Below are 16,349 nucleotides of genomic sequence, written 5' to 3' on the forward strand. Positions count from 1 at the left end.
GCGCCACCGGGGAGGCCCCAAAGAACATTGTTAAATTGATGTTTCCATAGCTTAGAAAATATATTAGTGCAGTATTCACTGGAGGAGGGAAAATAGAGATATATAAGAATATCAGTTTCATATATCTAGTTTTTCAATATATGTGTATAGATGTAGATATCTATATCTGTATACACACACATATGTTTGAAAAAAGAGATATTATTGAAAGAGAGGGATCAACATTTTCTAACTCGTGCTTGAGATACTGTGTCTACTGCAATCTTATTTACCGGGATAAGGAAGACTAGGAAGTGAATGAGCTCTATGTTCTGTTTAACAGGGAGAAGTGATGAGGAACCCAGCTTTGTATGTGTCAAGTTGAGTTTTCTATAAAATATTCAAATGATGTGTTAAGTAGTTATTTAATATCAGTATCTAGATAGATAGATACACCCCTAGAATTCAGAGGATCCAGAGGAAACCTCAGAGCTAGAAATGTAATGTGATATTGGAGAAGAGGTCATTCAAATATAAGTATCATGAACTATGTTGAAATAAAGCAATTTAAGTAATTTGTTTAGAAAATAATGGGTATATCAAGGATTCTGCAACACTGTAATATTAACATTCCAGGCACAGAAATAAGCCTCCATGAAAGAAAATTAGGAGAAATGAGTGAAAGTAAGATAAATCCCTAAATGCCTGTTATCATAGAAGCCAAATTAAGTATTCAGTTTCAAACTAAGCATTTCATTTTCTATGACTGTGTAATTTAAAAAAAATGCTCAAAAACATATACTGGTATTTTTTTTCTACTGTAAATCATAAACCTGAACAGATCTCTAACCTTGTCTGTTTTACTAAGTATCACTTTGGACACCTTAGGGCACCAATCAAAAAATCTAAAATCAAGTCAAAGTTTGATTCCTTACCATGTGAGTGGTGTTTGTAGTGCTAAGTACAGCTAACTGCTGGGACAGCTTGAATTTCTACAGCAATTTTCTCTACCATTATGCAGTATTTGCATGTAATTTCTCCAGAATAATGGCTGCAGGAACCCCATACTTCTTACATGTAATTTTAGGGCTCCCAATGTGTGTGTCACAAGAGAAGGAGCCAAGTGGAAGCCATAATACCTTTCATTACCTAGCTTCACAAGCCATAAAACATTAAACACATACCTTCTATTGGTTAACACACTTTCAAAAGTCCACTGAAGTTCAATTGGAGGAAAAAGAGACCACTATTAAGTGGAAGAGAGGGACCTAGACGCCATTTCCCCCCAGTTCTACCTTTTAGAAGAGTAGATGAGAAATATTAGCATGGTCATATTTTGGGGAATAAAATCTGTCCATATTTGTAAAGTATATTAGTTAAGGTCAGTATTAAATCCCATTAAGATATTTAATGCATTGAGCCTATAAGAGTGAACATTGGATACTACAAATCTTAGGTGTTGCTGGTAACCTTGGCATTTGCTATATCAGAGGAGGTAAGGGATAAAAATGAGAATACAGAGAGATACAAAAGGCAAGATAAAGTGAAAGTGAGAATAGATGATCATTTTGACAAAGTTTGTGGTTGAACAGAGCTACAAAATGCAGTACAAACAAGAAGATACATAAGTTCAAGGGATTTTTTTAATATAGAAAATATTTGTATGCTCATGGGGAAATGATTTAGAATAAAACGATTGATAATGCAAATGAAAGGAACAGGGGATTTCATACAAAGTATTTGAGAAAAAAAAAAAGATAACCAAGTTTTCAAAATACGCTTCAGGAAATTTTACATTTATGTGTTAATGGACTCTATCCAAAACCTCTTGAAGGAATTAAAACACATAGGAAAAATATGCTATTTACTAGATCATTCAAAACAAATTACAGTTTTTGTGAATATAATGGGAGAAAACCCACCATCTCAAGAAACTAACATCAATTTGATCATGTATTTTTAGGTTTAATAGTAAGTTGACAGTCACTCTAGGTAAGATCATCAATGATTCTTCATCATACTCATGCTTTTGCCTCCAATGATCTGACACAAACTCTAATCTCAAATTTAACTCATCTTTGTGCTACTAACTTTTTAGTTCCTGCATTTCTGCAAAATTTTAGTTGAAAGGATATTAACTGGGAATCAACCAAACAGATTTTAGGCTTTGGTTGGCCATTATTTAGTCAGTGTTGACTAAATAATATGGATATTTTGCTCTTCAATTTCTTCATTTTATGCAATGGATATTTTGGGCTACATAATTGTAATAAAATTAATTAAGTAATTAATTAATTGCAAATGGAAAATTATGACTTTTTAGAAAGGCCTCTATATTTGCTCTAAATTTTATTCTAAGTAAAGGTCTAAATTTAAGCTAAAAATAAATTCATAAAACTCAGCTTTTTTAAAAGATTTATTTACTTACATGCACAAGAGCTGGGGTATAAGCGAGATGTGTAGGGGAGGTTGACAAAATTCACCAGAGTATGGAGCAGACCAGGTGGATTGATTGAAATACAGTGCTGAGGGGAGTAGCAAGAGAGATATTAGACTTCTGCTTTGCCATGTGGTGTGGGATCAAAGTCCTGCTGCAGCTACTGCAGATAGACTCATAGTGCTGAGACTTAACCCTTTGTGCCTCCAGGGGAGTCCCCCTAAACATGTAACATACCTCAACATCATAAAGGCCATATATGACAAGCCAACAGCCAGTATCATTCTCAATAGTAAAAAGCTGAAAGCATTTTCATTAAGATCTGGAACAAGACAAGGATGTTCACTCTCACCACTGCTTTTCAATATAATACTGGAAGTCCTAACCAAAGCAATAAGACAAGAGAAAGACATACAAGGAATCCAAATAGGGAAGTAAGAAGTTAAACTATCACTATTTGCAGATGATATGGTAATATACATAGAGAACCCCAAAAACTGCACAGAAAAACTAATTAAACTAACCAATCAGTTTAGTAAAGTGGCAGGATACAAAATGAACAGGCAGAAATCAGTAGCCTTCCTATACACAAACAATAAATCTGAAGAAGAAGAAATTAAAAAAATTCATTTTATTATTATTATATTTTCAAAGATTTATTTATTTATTTATACAAGCACTGGGTACAGTCAGAAATGCGGGAGGGTGAGAGAACTCACCAGAGCCAGAGTGGGGAACAGAACAGGCAGACCTATGAAATACACTGCTGAGGGGAGCAGCAGGCCTGGCAGTAGAGGTCTGTGTGCCTTGTGGGACCCTCACAGGTGGCTGGGGATCAAACCGGTGCTGCAGAGGTTGCGGACAACTTTAAAGCCCAGCGTTCAACTGCTGCGCCACCAGGGGAGGTCCCCCCTTTTATTATTCAAACAAAAAAAAAATCAAATGCTTGAGAATAAACCTAACAAAAAAGGTAAAGGACCTATACAAAGAAAACTATAAAACCCTCTTAAAAGAAATAGAAGACACAAAGAAATGGAAAGACATCCCCTGCTCATGGATTGGAAGAATGAACATTATCAAAATGTCCATCCTACCAAAAGCAATTTACAGATTCAATGCTATTTCAATATAAATTTCAATGACATTCTTCAAAGAAATTTAACAATTATTGATGAAATTCATATGGAATCACCCAAAACCCCAAATAGCAAAAGCTCTCCTGGAAAAAAAAAAAAAAAAAAAAAAAAAGAAGGCAATGGAGGCATCACATGCCCAGACTTCAAACTATACTACAAACCCATAATCATCAGAACTGCATTGCATTGGAACAAGAACAGACACATGAACCAATGGAACCAAATAGAAAACCCAGAAATAAACCCACAGATTTATGGTCAACTTATCTTTGACAAAGGAGCCAAGAATATGCACTGGAACAAAGAAAGTTTGTTCAGTAAATGGCTGGGAAAACTGGGTCACTACCTGCAAAAAAATGAAGCTTGGCTACTACCTCACACCATGCACAAAAACCAACTCAAAATGGATTAAAGAACTAGTATAAGACCTGAAACCACAAAATATATAGAAGGAAATATAGGTGAAACACGACAAGACATGCACCTCAAAGACATCTTTACAGACACAACACCCAAAGCAGTGATAGTGAAGGCAAAGATAAACAGCTGGGACTACATCAAATTAAAGAGCTTCTGCACAGCAAAGGAGACAATAACCAAAACAAAGAGAAACCCCACCGACTGGGAGAAAATTTTTGCACACAACACTAATGACAAAGGACTGATCACAAAAATCTACAAAAAGCTGATGAGACTCAACAAAAACAATGAAAATGATCCAGTCAAAAAATGGGCAGAAGAGCTAAAAAGAAACTTCTACAAAGAGGAAATGCAAATGGCCAAAAGACATATGAAAAGATGTTCAACATCACTTATAATCAGGGAAATACAAATCAAAACCACAATGACTACAATGAAATACTGTCTTACACCAGTGAGAATGGCACACATTAAACAAAAAAACAAAAAAACAAAAAGACAAAACTAGCAACAACAAATGTTGGTGAGGATGTGGAGAAAAAGGAACTCTCTTGCACTACTGGTGGGATTGCAAACTGGTCCAACCACTATGGAAAGCTGTGTGGAGATTTCTTGACCTACTAAAGATATAGCTTTCAGGGCCTTCCTGGTGGTGCAGCTTTTGAGCGCTGTGTTGGGAGGCTGCCCGCAGCCTTTGCAGCACCGTTTGATCCCCAGCCACCACGGGAGGGTCCCACAGGGTGCACAGATCTATCCTGCGCCTGTTGCTCCCCTCAGCAGTGTACTTCGCCTGTCTGCCTGCTCTGCTCTCCGCTCTGGCTCTGGTGAATTATCTTGCCCTCCCGTTCTTCTGACTGTACCCCAGTGCTTATATAAATAAATAAATAAATCTTTAAAAAAAAGATATAGCTTTCATATGATCCAGCCAGTCCACTCCTAGGTATTTACCCAAAGGACACAGAAACATTAATTCAAAAGGGCATCTGCAACCCTGTGCTTATAGCAGCACTGTTTACAATAGCTAAGCTATGGAAACAACCCAAATGCCCTAAATTAGACGACTGGATCAAGAAGATGTAGTATATATACACAATGGAATATTACTCAGCAATAAAAAAGATAAACTCATGCAATTTGCAGCAACATGGATGGAGTTGGAAGGGATCATGCTCAGCAAAATAATCCAGAAAGAAAAAGAAAAATACTGGATGGTCTCACTCACAGCGGGAATTTTGAATACTTATATAAGGGTCCAGGACAAAGTCTAATTGCAGTAAATAAAAATCAAAATCTACAAGCAATTACAGACACACTACAGTGGGGGGCAGAGGGAGGAGAAGAGGGATTAGGGTCAGAAAAAGGGGGTGGAAATTGTATGGGAAATATATCCAAAATGAAAATGCATACATTATGCAAAAATGAAAAAAATGATGTAAGAAATATATAAAATAAAATAATTGATAAAAAAGAAAACAAACAAAAAGCATTTTATACTTTAAACTTTTATGGATTATATTTTTGTAATGTGACTATATAATTGATTTTGTGGTTTATATGTGAATGTTTAACGCTCACCACTAAGTGGTCTCATGAAATTTTAAATTTTTCTTCTCTTATCCCCCCATAAATTCCTGAAAGCCCCTAGCATACATATAATATAAGTTTAGTGATGGTAATAAAAGCATTTTACTCTAACACATATATTTAATTTTGATAATAATGATTTAACTTCATTTATGCCCAACATTTTTCTTAGTATTTGGAATACATTAAATCATTTCATATGATCAACAATATGAAATAATTGCTATATCCACAGCAGTCAAAACATTATTATTGTGAATATATGTGTAAATACATATGTATGTATGTATGTATGTATGTGCAAATATACTTATGTTGATGAATAGGTTTATGTATATATAAATATATATACAATTGTTTGGTATAAGGAATTAATTCATATGATTATGAAGGCTGAGAAGTCCCACAATGTGCAGTTAGAAGCTAATGACCCAGGAAGGTTGATGTACAGTACCAGTTTAAATCCAGTGTACTTTGTCAGTCTGCCTGCTCTGCTCCCCACTCTGGCTCTGGTGAATTCTCTCACCCTCCCGTGCTTCTGACTGTACCCAGTGCTCGTATAAATAAATAAATAAATCTTAAAAACAAAAATCAAAAGAGTTGATAACTAGCAGAGTCAATAGTATAAGTTTTGGTTCCATAGGTGGCATTGCAGAGAATCAAGAAGAACCATATTTCCATCCATTTGAACATTGTTTCTGCTCAAACAACTGGCAGTTGTTTCTTCTTACTCAATTTTTTTTTTCTGTTCATGTATTCAATTGATGAGTTCAACTCACATTGGAGAAAGCAATTTGTTTTAATCACTGTACTGAAACAAAGGTTCATCTCATCTAGAAACCTCATGATACAACAAAATAATGTTTAGCTATAGGTCTGCTGATTAATCTGCATAGATATAATTTATTGGCACAAAATTTACATACACTAAAAATGTATAGATCTGAATTGTACTATTCATGGAGCTTTGATAAATGTGTGCACCTATGAAATCATCATCCCAAGAAATCCTCCCCCCCAAAAAAAAAACAGGCAATTTCTATAATTTCAGAATGTTTACTCTGACCCTCTTTCAGCCCATCTCCACTCTCCTGAATAACTACTTTTCTGACTTCTAGCTTTACAAATATGCTTTGCCTGTTTTGTAACTTCATATAATGGAAATATAAAACATACTTATTTTTTAATACTTTATTTCATCTAACCTGATGCTTTGTGATTTATTTAGGTTGTTGTATGTATTAGTACTCTATTGTTTTCTATTCCTAAGAAGTGTAACATTGTGTATTTATATATATTTCATTTATTGATGTCCTAGTGGTAGAGCATTGATTTGTTTCAAACGTGGGTAATTATGAAAAAAAAGTTGCCTTGAACCTTTTTTAATAGCTTCTTTGGATATATGTGTACATTTATTTTAATAATTAATAATGGAATCATTAGCTCATAAAATAGCATATGTTTACTTTAAAAATAAATATAAAATAGCAAAGTAATTCATCCATAATAATCCCTTCCTCCCACCAGAGGAAGCATGCTGGATTATGGTGGTGCAGTATAGGCTGGAGCATTATGGCAGGGATGCAATACTTTCAAAACATAATCAGTGATGCAAACCAATGTACCCCAATAAAAATAAAATAAAAATATCCCCAGTAATACATGAAACTGGCACGCATTCGACATCCTGAGCAAAATTAGGTGCTGTCAGGATTTTTAACATTAGTAATTCCACTAGAAATCATAGCTTATTGTAGCTAGACAATTATTTTTTAAAGGATTTGTTTATTTATGCATACAAGAGCTGGGGCACAGGTCAGAAGTACAGGAGGGTGAAAGGATGCACCAGAGACAAAGCGGGGAGCAGAAAAGGCAGACAGACCCAAACATTGCTGAGGGAAGTGGTGGGATAGACAGGAGAAGTCTGCTGCACCATGTGTGTATCTCCCTGGCAGCCCAGGGATTGGACCTACGCTGCAGAGGCTGCAAAATCTTCAAAGCACTGCGCTCAACCCACTGCACCACCAGGGAAGCCAAACATTTTTAATAAACCAAATAAATGTGTTGATAATTTTATTGATAATAGAGCAAAACTTGTGGGAATTCTCTGATTATAAATTATATATTAGCCACTTGTTGGTTTTATGGTATGTAAATATTTTCCCCATTCAGCAAGATGTCTTTTCATGGAAATGATAGTTTCTTTCCCTGATTGAGACTTTCAGTTTTATATAGTTTCATTTGTTTGTTTACTTTTGCTCTTGATTCTTGGAAATAAGTCAAAAGTAGAAAGACAAAAACTAGATAATTGCACACATATGTGAAGTTTTCTACAACCAAAAAGAAACAAAACAGAGTAGAAAACAGTGGATCAAAATAAACCCTACATATGACTGCAGAATTCAGGCTACTAACAGTAGAAAATGTGAAGTGAGAAGCAAATTGAGAAGGGGATCTGAAGGCCTATCTTGGAAGATTAATGGTGCAATGATATTGAATATGGTTGGATAACATACATCTGAAGAAGCATGAACATATCATATACAGTGTTGTAAACCAATGACACCACAATTAAAAAAAAAATAGTGTTACAGGGAAATAATCATTGTTTTAAAAAGATTTATTTATTTATGTATACAAGAACCTGGGTACAGGCCAGAGGTGTGGTGGGGTTAGAGGATTCACCAGAGACAGAGTAGGGAACAGAACAGACAGACTGACTGAAAGACACTTTTGAGGGGAACAGCAGGCGAGTCAGGAGAGGTCTGCTGCGCCATGTGGGTAGCTCAAACTTGCGCTGCAGATGCTGTCGATAGCTTCATAGTGCTGTGCTTAACCCCTTGCGCCACCAGAGAGGTCTGTTACAGGAAGACAAAGCAATGGGCAAAGACATAAATAAACACTTCTCCAAAGAAGACATGTTAATGACCTGCAGGAAAATTTACTTTAAAAAATAAAAAAAAAATCCTCAGTATTGCTAATTATAAGGGAAATACAAATGAAGACCACAATGAGATATAACATGACCCTTGTGAAAATGGCTTGTATCCCCCCCACAAAAATAATAGATGGTGGAATAATAGATGGTGGTGGGAATATTGTAAAAAGGAACACTCCTTCCTGGTGGAAATGTAAATTGGTATAGCCTCTATTGAAAATGGCATGGAGTGTTCTTAAAAAATCAAAATCAGAACTACTGTATGATCCAGCAGTATCACTTCTAGGTTTTGACCCAAAGTTATGAAAACATTAATATGAAAAGACTTATATGCATCTATGTTTGTAACAGCATTATGCACAATGGCCAAATCATGAAATCATCCATAACATATTAGGGTCAGAATTATGTCAGATAAGAGGAAGAGGACCAGATACAAACTTAATATGATCTTTAGAGTAATGCTGCGTTTCTCTAATGTTAGTCAGTGTTTACATAAACATTGTTTTCCAGTCTAAATAAAAGAAGTCTGTTTTTGGTTATTGGGTTTAAATAAAAAAAAAAAAAAAGATGATATGTTCTTTACCTGAAATCGTATGAAGCTAGTAAGGACTTTGAGACTCATTATCATGTTTGAGTTATAAAGTGCCTAACATTTTTCAAGTAAATCCCAAATAAAAACAATTAGATAATTAACATAAAATGCTGATCTGGCTCCCTCAAAAATTAGGAAGATGTTTGGAATAATATCAGAAATCAAGGATGGGTGGGAGTAATGACTTCTACCTGCAGATGAACAGCATGCACTTATATTTACTTACTTCAAGCTATCTAATTTACTTAAATTCTTTATTATCAATGTATTTTATATATCTAGACCATATAGACCTTTGAGTATGAGTCCTCATCTCAAGCATATATTCCCCATATACAGATAGGGGACTTGAGTTCTACAGATTTGTCATCATCATCAATAGTGTCACCTTTGTTATTGCTGATACTTATGTAACTTTTACTATATTTCTGGCACTAGTCTATGTGATCAAAATGTATTTCCTGAATTTGTGCTAGAACTAACTTATATGGTTGTATCTTTTATTCTCCCCCTTGTTTTAAAGATTTATTTATTTATGCAAGCACTGGGCACAGTCATAGGCGCGGGAGGGTGAGAGAATTCACCAGAGCCAGAGCAGGGAGCAGAACAGGCAGAAGGACGAAGTACACTGCTGAGGGGAGCAGTGGGTGGCAGGAGAGGTCTGCGCGCCATGTGGGACCCTCACCCAGCAGCCTGGGATCAAACCCCCGGCTTCAGAGGCTGCGGGCAGCTTCGCAACCCAGCGCTCCACCTCTGCGCCACCGGAGAGACCCTTCTCCACATTTTTAAAGGTAAGGAAGCTGAGTCACAATGGTTTAAGAGTAATATCCAATGACTCACTGAGGTTCTAATGAATTGATGCTGTGACATGAGTATTATGACCCTCGGTGTAATAGTTTGTCTATAGCATTCTAGAGGCAATCCCATGATCACTAATTTGCCCTCAGAAGAAAATCAATACATTTATGCCCATTCATGTAAGATGAAATAGCAAAAGGATTAAATTTAGGGGATACATTTTTCATAATGCAATAAAATTTCCAAAAAATATACAAATATTGAACTTTTTATTTCTTGTCTGGAAACTGTTTTCCCATTGCCCCATTTCTTATATCAGTCCCTTTCTTTCTTGTTCACCATCATTATGTACACCTGATTCAGGCTTTTTATGCACAGCTAATTGGTACATATATAAGCACATGACCAGTAGCTGCATATATTTACTTGGATTGATTTTCTGGTGTTGCTAGAGAGCAAGTTTCATCTGCTTTGTCCTAGGACACTTAATAGGCAAGCCTGAATTTGCTCTTGGCAGTGGTCACTTTGCATCAAAGTAGAGAAGACTTGTCATTAATATAAAACCAAGACTACAGAGAAAAGTAAAGCATGGTAGGGAAGAGAGAGCTATGGTTATGGAAACTACTATTTTCCTTTAAATTTTGCTTTTAGCCTAGTGTTTTGTTGTTGTTGTTGTTTGTTTGTTTGTTTTTAATTTGGCTATTTGTCATTGCCAGAAACCTGATTAATGCAGTAGCAAATCGGGTAAGTTTAGATGCCTGGGAAAGTAGTTGTCTGTCTTAGAAATTGGTATAAAATTGGAAAATCTAATTAAGCCTCAATGCAGAGAGGTAGAAATGTCTAATTCAGGTGATTCAGGATTGGGATCCTGATTCATCAAGTCAAAGTAGAAACCAGCTAAGCTTCCAATTCAAGGCACAATGGCAGAAGGATGCAACCCCATGACCTTAACTAATGTCTTCCTCTACCTTGAAATCACACTTAGCTCTTCTCTGAGACAATACTTATCAGAATGCAAAAGAGAAAGCTTATAGACTTTCACAATATGAGTGACAGGAAGCTGTTTTCACATCTACCTAGCAACACTAGCAAATACATGTTAAGAGAATATGGGAAGATATGGAATTTCCCTAAGCTCTTTGATTCTCATATTTGTGGAAAAAAAGTAAAACTACCAGTGCATACTTGTATGTATGTTTAGTAAATAGAATAAATATATAAATAACCTGCTATTTACTAACATACGTAATGAGTGCACATTATTTAAAAAAATAAAAATAAAATAAGCGATCTTTAACCTCCAACTTACATTACAAAAATAGAAAATCCCAAGAGTGTGCTGGTAGCCATTTGTAAATAAAACTCAAGTAACCCTAAACTGGTTTCATTATGCTAAAACCATTGATTATGGAAATGGCATAAATAGATTTTTAGACCCAATTGCCTCCAAGCTTATGAAGTGCTTCCAAATTTACCCTTTACCCTCTAATTTAATCCTACACATACATAAGTCTACTAAAAGTATAACTTTGTCTTTTAGCTCCCTTTGCTTGCTCTGGCTCTATCGGATAGTGTATCCAGTATTTGCTGTAGTGAAATTTTATAGGAATACTAAATGTGAGCTCTCTATCATGCTCTTTCTGTTGGGTAATCAGTTCTGATTCCTTGCCAGTTTGAGAGAGGAAGAAGTTTGAGAAGATACGTATCTATAGACATACACAATATAAAACTGTAATTGGAATTTAAGATTAGCACATAAAATACTTTTCCCTCTTTTAGATAATAGTGAATCTGATTAAGGCACAAATACAGATCAGACTGTGCAACGAGATAGACAATTCATACAGTTATTTTATTTCAAAATAAGTGAGTAGAAATTCCAACTGAGCACCATTCATTTAAATTTACAATATTTAGAAATTAATGGGAAACTATCAATATACTCTCCCTAATGGGTAAAATGTTTCTATTGCTATTTTGAGTTGTGCTCACTCTCAGTTTCTCTTGGAGGTTATTGAAGGAAAACAATGTGTCTACATGCTTTTAATAGAATAGTCTGTCAGCTCTACCCACAATTGTAGGCTTGGTGCCTGTGATCAATTTACTTTAGCTTTGCTCCTGACTCACATGAATGTTAAGTACTCAAGGGATTAAATTCTTGTCCCTTGGGGTTCTGTACACAAATAAGCTGATTTGGTCAAATAAGATCTGTTTTACAAGCAGATGCAATCACAACTACTGAAACTAAACATGAATGGAAAGAAGAGAGAGTTGTCTAACCAAAGAGTGTCAGTGTTTTACAATTTAGAGATAAAGGCGATAATATCACATCTACAGTAAATGAAACTAATAATTATCTGCCCAGTTCTAGAAGAAAGGCATTGACTAAAATTCTCTTAAAAGCTAACATTACTCCCTACAAAAAAGATATAACTTAACTCAGTAGTACAGAGACTCCCAGAAGTGTTTACAAGTAAAATAAATAATAATGCACCAAACATATTGTAACAATATTGCCTTCAGAAATATAAATGAAAAGAGCTGAGCTTTTATTGGATTACTTTTCTCCTAGATATCAACCAGAAGCTAGATAATTTAACAATAATTCATCCCATATTTTAGGCTGCACTAAGCACTTGGTGAATTTACAAAATAGCATAGTTTTATAACAGGGTGGTTAAATATATAAAAATAATTAAGCAGTAACAAATATCAAATGATTAATCAAAGAGCATCAAAGAGATGCTTCAAACAAATATTTCAAGCAAAATATAAATTAAATAAGATTTTTAAAATATACATTATGATTACAATGAAAAAGCTAAGGAAAAATTAATGCTATGTATACATAATATCGTTTTCCTAAATTTGACCTGACTTTCCTGTTGGCAATTTGAAGTTATTATTTTACAATCTGAAAGTGTAAAAAACTATTTTAGTGCTTTTTACATTAAAGAATCATATTACCATTTATTAAATCTCAACCAACAACTTTGCAGCTATCTATAGAAATTTGGCTAACATTTATTTTTCTCAATGATTTCAATCAATTCTTCTTGCATATTAGCAGGCTTTAATATCTTTTATAAACAATTTCTTAAAACCTATTCAGTTTTTCTTGTGGATTTAACATGTTACCAGACCACACATTTGTTTGCTTTAAATTTAAATATATAACAATGTTTATAGTTAATATGTTTGTTTCCTGTAAATTTATTGTGACACAAAATTCTCTAAATATTTTATTAAAGTATATTGAATGTAATTTTTAACAAATGAACATACTTTTGCACTATTTTGTTTTTTGTTTTGTTTTTTTTTTACTATTTATGACTATAAAATCAATAAATATATTTTATGGACAAAGTCTTTTGAAAGAAACCTGCTCCTTTCTATTGTGGGATGCTCAGACTACTTTTTTACTATCTAACACTATCTATCATGCCTGATAATTTGGTAAATGGTCCAAAAATATCAGTATTTATCAGTATTATTCTTGCAAAGTACTAAATATTAGCAAGTACACAAAGCTTTTTTAATTAAAACTATTAAATATTTTTGAGCCAATATATTTTATTTGGAAATTATTGAATGATTTGAGGTAATAGGAAAAGGAGAAAAGGAGAGTAAGTCCTGGTTATGTGTGACAAACTCTTAGTACCAGACTCAATAAAACAGCCAACTCCAAAAATAAAAATAAATTGGAGTATACATGTTAGAAATGAGATTTACAATACAAGGAGTATGTTGAGGGGTAAGTATTCCTTGATGCTTACAAAACCTAGACACTGCTATATTGCCTTGGTTGCTGCTGACATTACCTCATAATCTTTTTTGGTCACATCTTCTTTTATACTTTGTCTTTCTCTGTTCTTGGTCTCCTTTAAAGAGGACACATAAGCTGACATCAAGCCCACTCAGATAATAAAGGATATCTCACCATCTCATAATTCTTTACTTAATCATATCTTCAGATTTCCTTTTGTCACATAAGAAAACATTCATGGGCCTCCCCTGGTGGCGCAGCGGTTGTGCACTGGGCTGCTAAGCTGCCCGAAGCCGCTGCAGTGCCGGTTCGATCCCTGGTCACCAGGCGAGGGTCCCACATGGTGCACAGACCTCTGCTGCTACGTCTGCTGCTCCCCTCAGTAGTGTATTTTGTCAGTCTGCCTGTTCTGTTCCCTGCTCTGGCTCTGGTGAAGTCTCTCAACCTCCTGTGCTTCTGACTGTACCCAGTGTTGTATAAATAAATAAATCTTAAAAAAAAAAAAATTACAGATTCTAAAAGTTAGGGCATCTTTTGGTAGGAAACAAGACATTATTCACTGTTTTATATCAGTAGTTAGTTCCCTTTTACTGTTGAACAATTTTTTAATTCAATTGATTTATTCCAATTTGTTCATCCATTCACCTGGGGATAGTGTTTAGATTGGTTCCAGTTGGTGGTTATGAAACACACACACACAACAGTGAGCATCAGTAGTGCAGTACTGTAGTTGTTCTGTAGATATATCAGTTTCCTTTGTATTGGATAACTAAGACAAGTTTTCTGGGTTTTAAGTAAATATAGATTTAATTTTATATGCAAGAACAAAATTGTTTCTGTATTGGCTTTGTATTTTCCTCTAAGTGATACATGAGTCCACATGCTCAGCAATACAAATTCTCAAACATTTTTTTCCTGCCTTTTGTTTGCTTATTTACCCACCTAATATGTGTGTGGTGGCAAGTTATTGGGTTATTAATCACATTATTATAATTGAGCTACTTGCAGTCCATCATGCAGGATGATATTGAAAGGAAGCCTGCCTAGAGAAGATAAACTCGTTAAAGAAGAGAAGTGGAGAAAATACTCAGAGTTTTCTCCAGCCATTTCCAGATAAACACATGCTTTACATTCTGAATTCTTTCAGTTTACTGCCCTTGATTTTATAAAATTCTTATTGAATTTTTTAGTGATTTAGATAAAGTCAATATGTATAATGAACACCATTTTATCTGTTTTATATAAAGTAGTTTGAGTTGCCAAGTAATCCCAACTCAAATTAACATCCAAGTGTTCAAATTAATACCCAAAGAGGGGAGTTATCATTGTTAAGTTACCTCACTATCTAAATAATTTTCTTACAAGATATTTCATTACAAGTTCAATTGCATTGCTAGCTATTTTTCTTGACTCATACTTGATATGCTATATGTTTCCAAAAGTTTTCTACTTACTCTGTTATCCAAAAGTATTTAGAAACAGATTCAGGGGCCTCCCTGTTAGCGCAGGCGGTTGAAGCAGCGCTGTGAAGCTGTCCGCAGCCACTGCATTGCCGGTTTCATCCCTGCTGGCCTCAGAGCAACCCACATGGTGAGCAGACCTCTACTGTCTCTCCCACTCTCCCTTCAGCAGTGTATTTTGTCAGTCTGCCTATTCTGTTCCCTGCTCTGTCTCTGGTGAATCCTATCGACCTCTCATGCATCTGGCCTGTACCCTGGTTCTTGTATAAATAAAATAAATCTTAAAAAAAAAAAGAGAGAAAGAAACAGATTTAACCAAGAAGGAAAAGGTTGGTACACTTAAAGTTATTCTTAAAAAAAAAAATACATCCTACTAAATTTAAGCAAAATTGGACATTATACCTGTAAAGTCAGGACAGGACACAGTGCAGGTTTTCTGATCCCATGCAGACCGGGTAAAGGAGGAGTCAGAGTTCTCAATGGTTTTTTGCAGGTCTTTTATTGGGGTTCACCAGGCATATGGCAGGCAGGGGTGCTGGCTGGGGGGCTGGGAGGCTGGGAGGCTGGCAGGCCTCCCAGCCCCCAGCAAGTCTTCACTCTATCTGAGCTCTCTGGAGTTCGTTCTGCTGCTTCTCGGCTTCTCTTTCGGCTTAGGCTTCCGCTTCGGCTTCTACTGCTGCTGCTGGCGTCCCCGTGATGCCACCCTTAAAAAAGCACAGTCTTAACACAGCTGAATCCCATCTACCTATGCCAAAACCCTATTCCAGGTGCCCGCCATCAGGCATGCATTCAGGACAAGGATCCATCATCTATCCTGATGGTGGAAGGGCAGAAAAGCCTCATATTTTCTTTACCCTACAATACCCTATAGGAAAGAAAGTAGAGTACTATTGTTTTGCCACAGAAAAACATTTTCTGCAGTATGTTTTAGTCACTACACCTACCTATGGATAGTAATCACTGATCATGTAAGTGATTTCCCCAACTTTTGCTGATGGTTCAAAATGTTCACAGAGTAATTTAAGATTCATTTTCCATTCAGAATTATAGTCATGTAATACAAATATAAGAAAAAAATAATCTTCAGATACTATTTAACTGTAAGAATGACTATTAAGGTAAATACTTTTTTCAGATTTGAGTTTTGTTTCTATGTTTGTGTGTGTGTTTTTCTGAGTGTAGGGTAAGGTGTTTCTGCCCTCCCACAATTAGGATAGATGACGGATCTGTGGTCCT

Source organism: Talpa occidentalis, unplaced genomic scaffold, assembly GCF_014898055.3.
Source record: "Talpa occidentalis isolate TD23 unplaced genomic scaffold, MPIMG_talOcc4v2.1 talOcc4.4, whole genome shotgun sequence".
Lineage (NCBI taxonomy): Eukaryota > Metazoa > Chordata > Mammalia > Eulipotyphla > Talpidae > Talpa > Talpa occidentalis.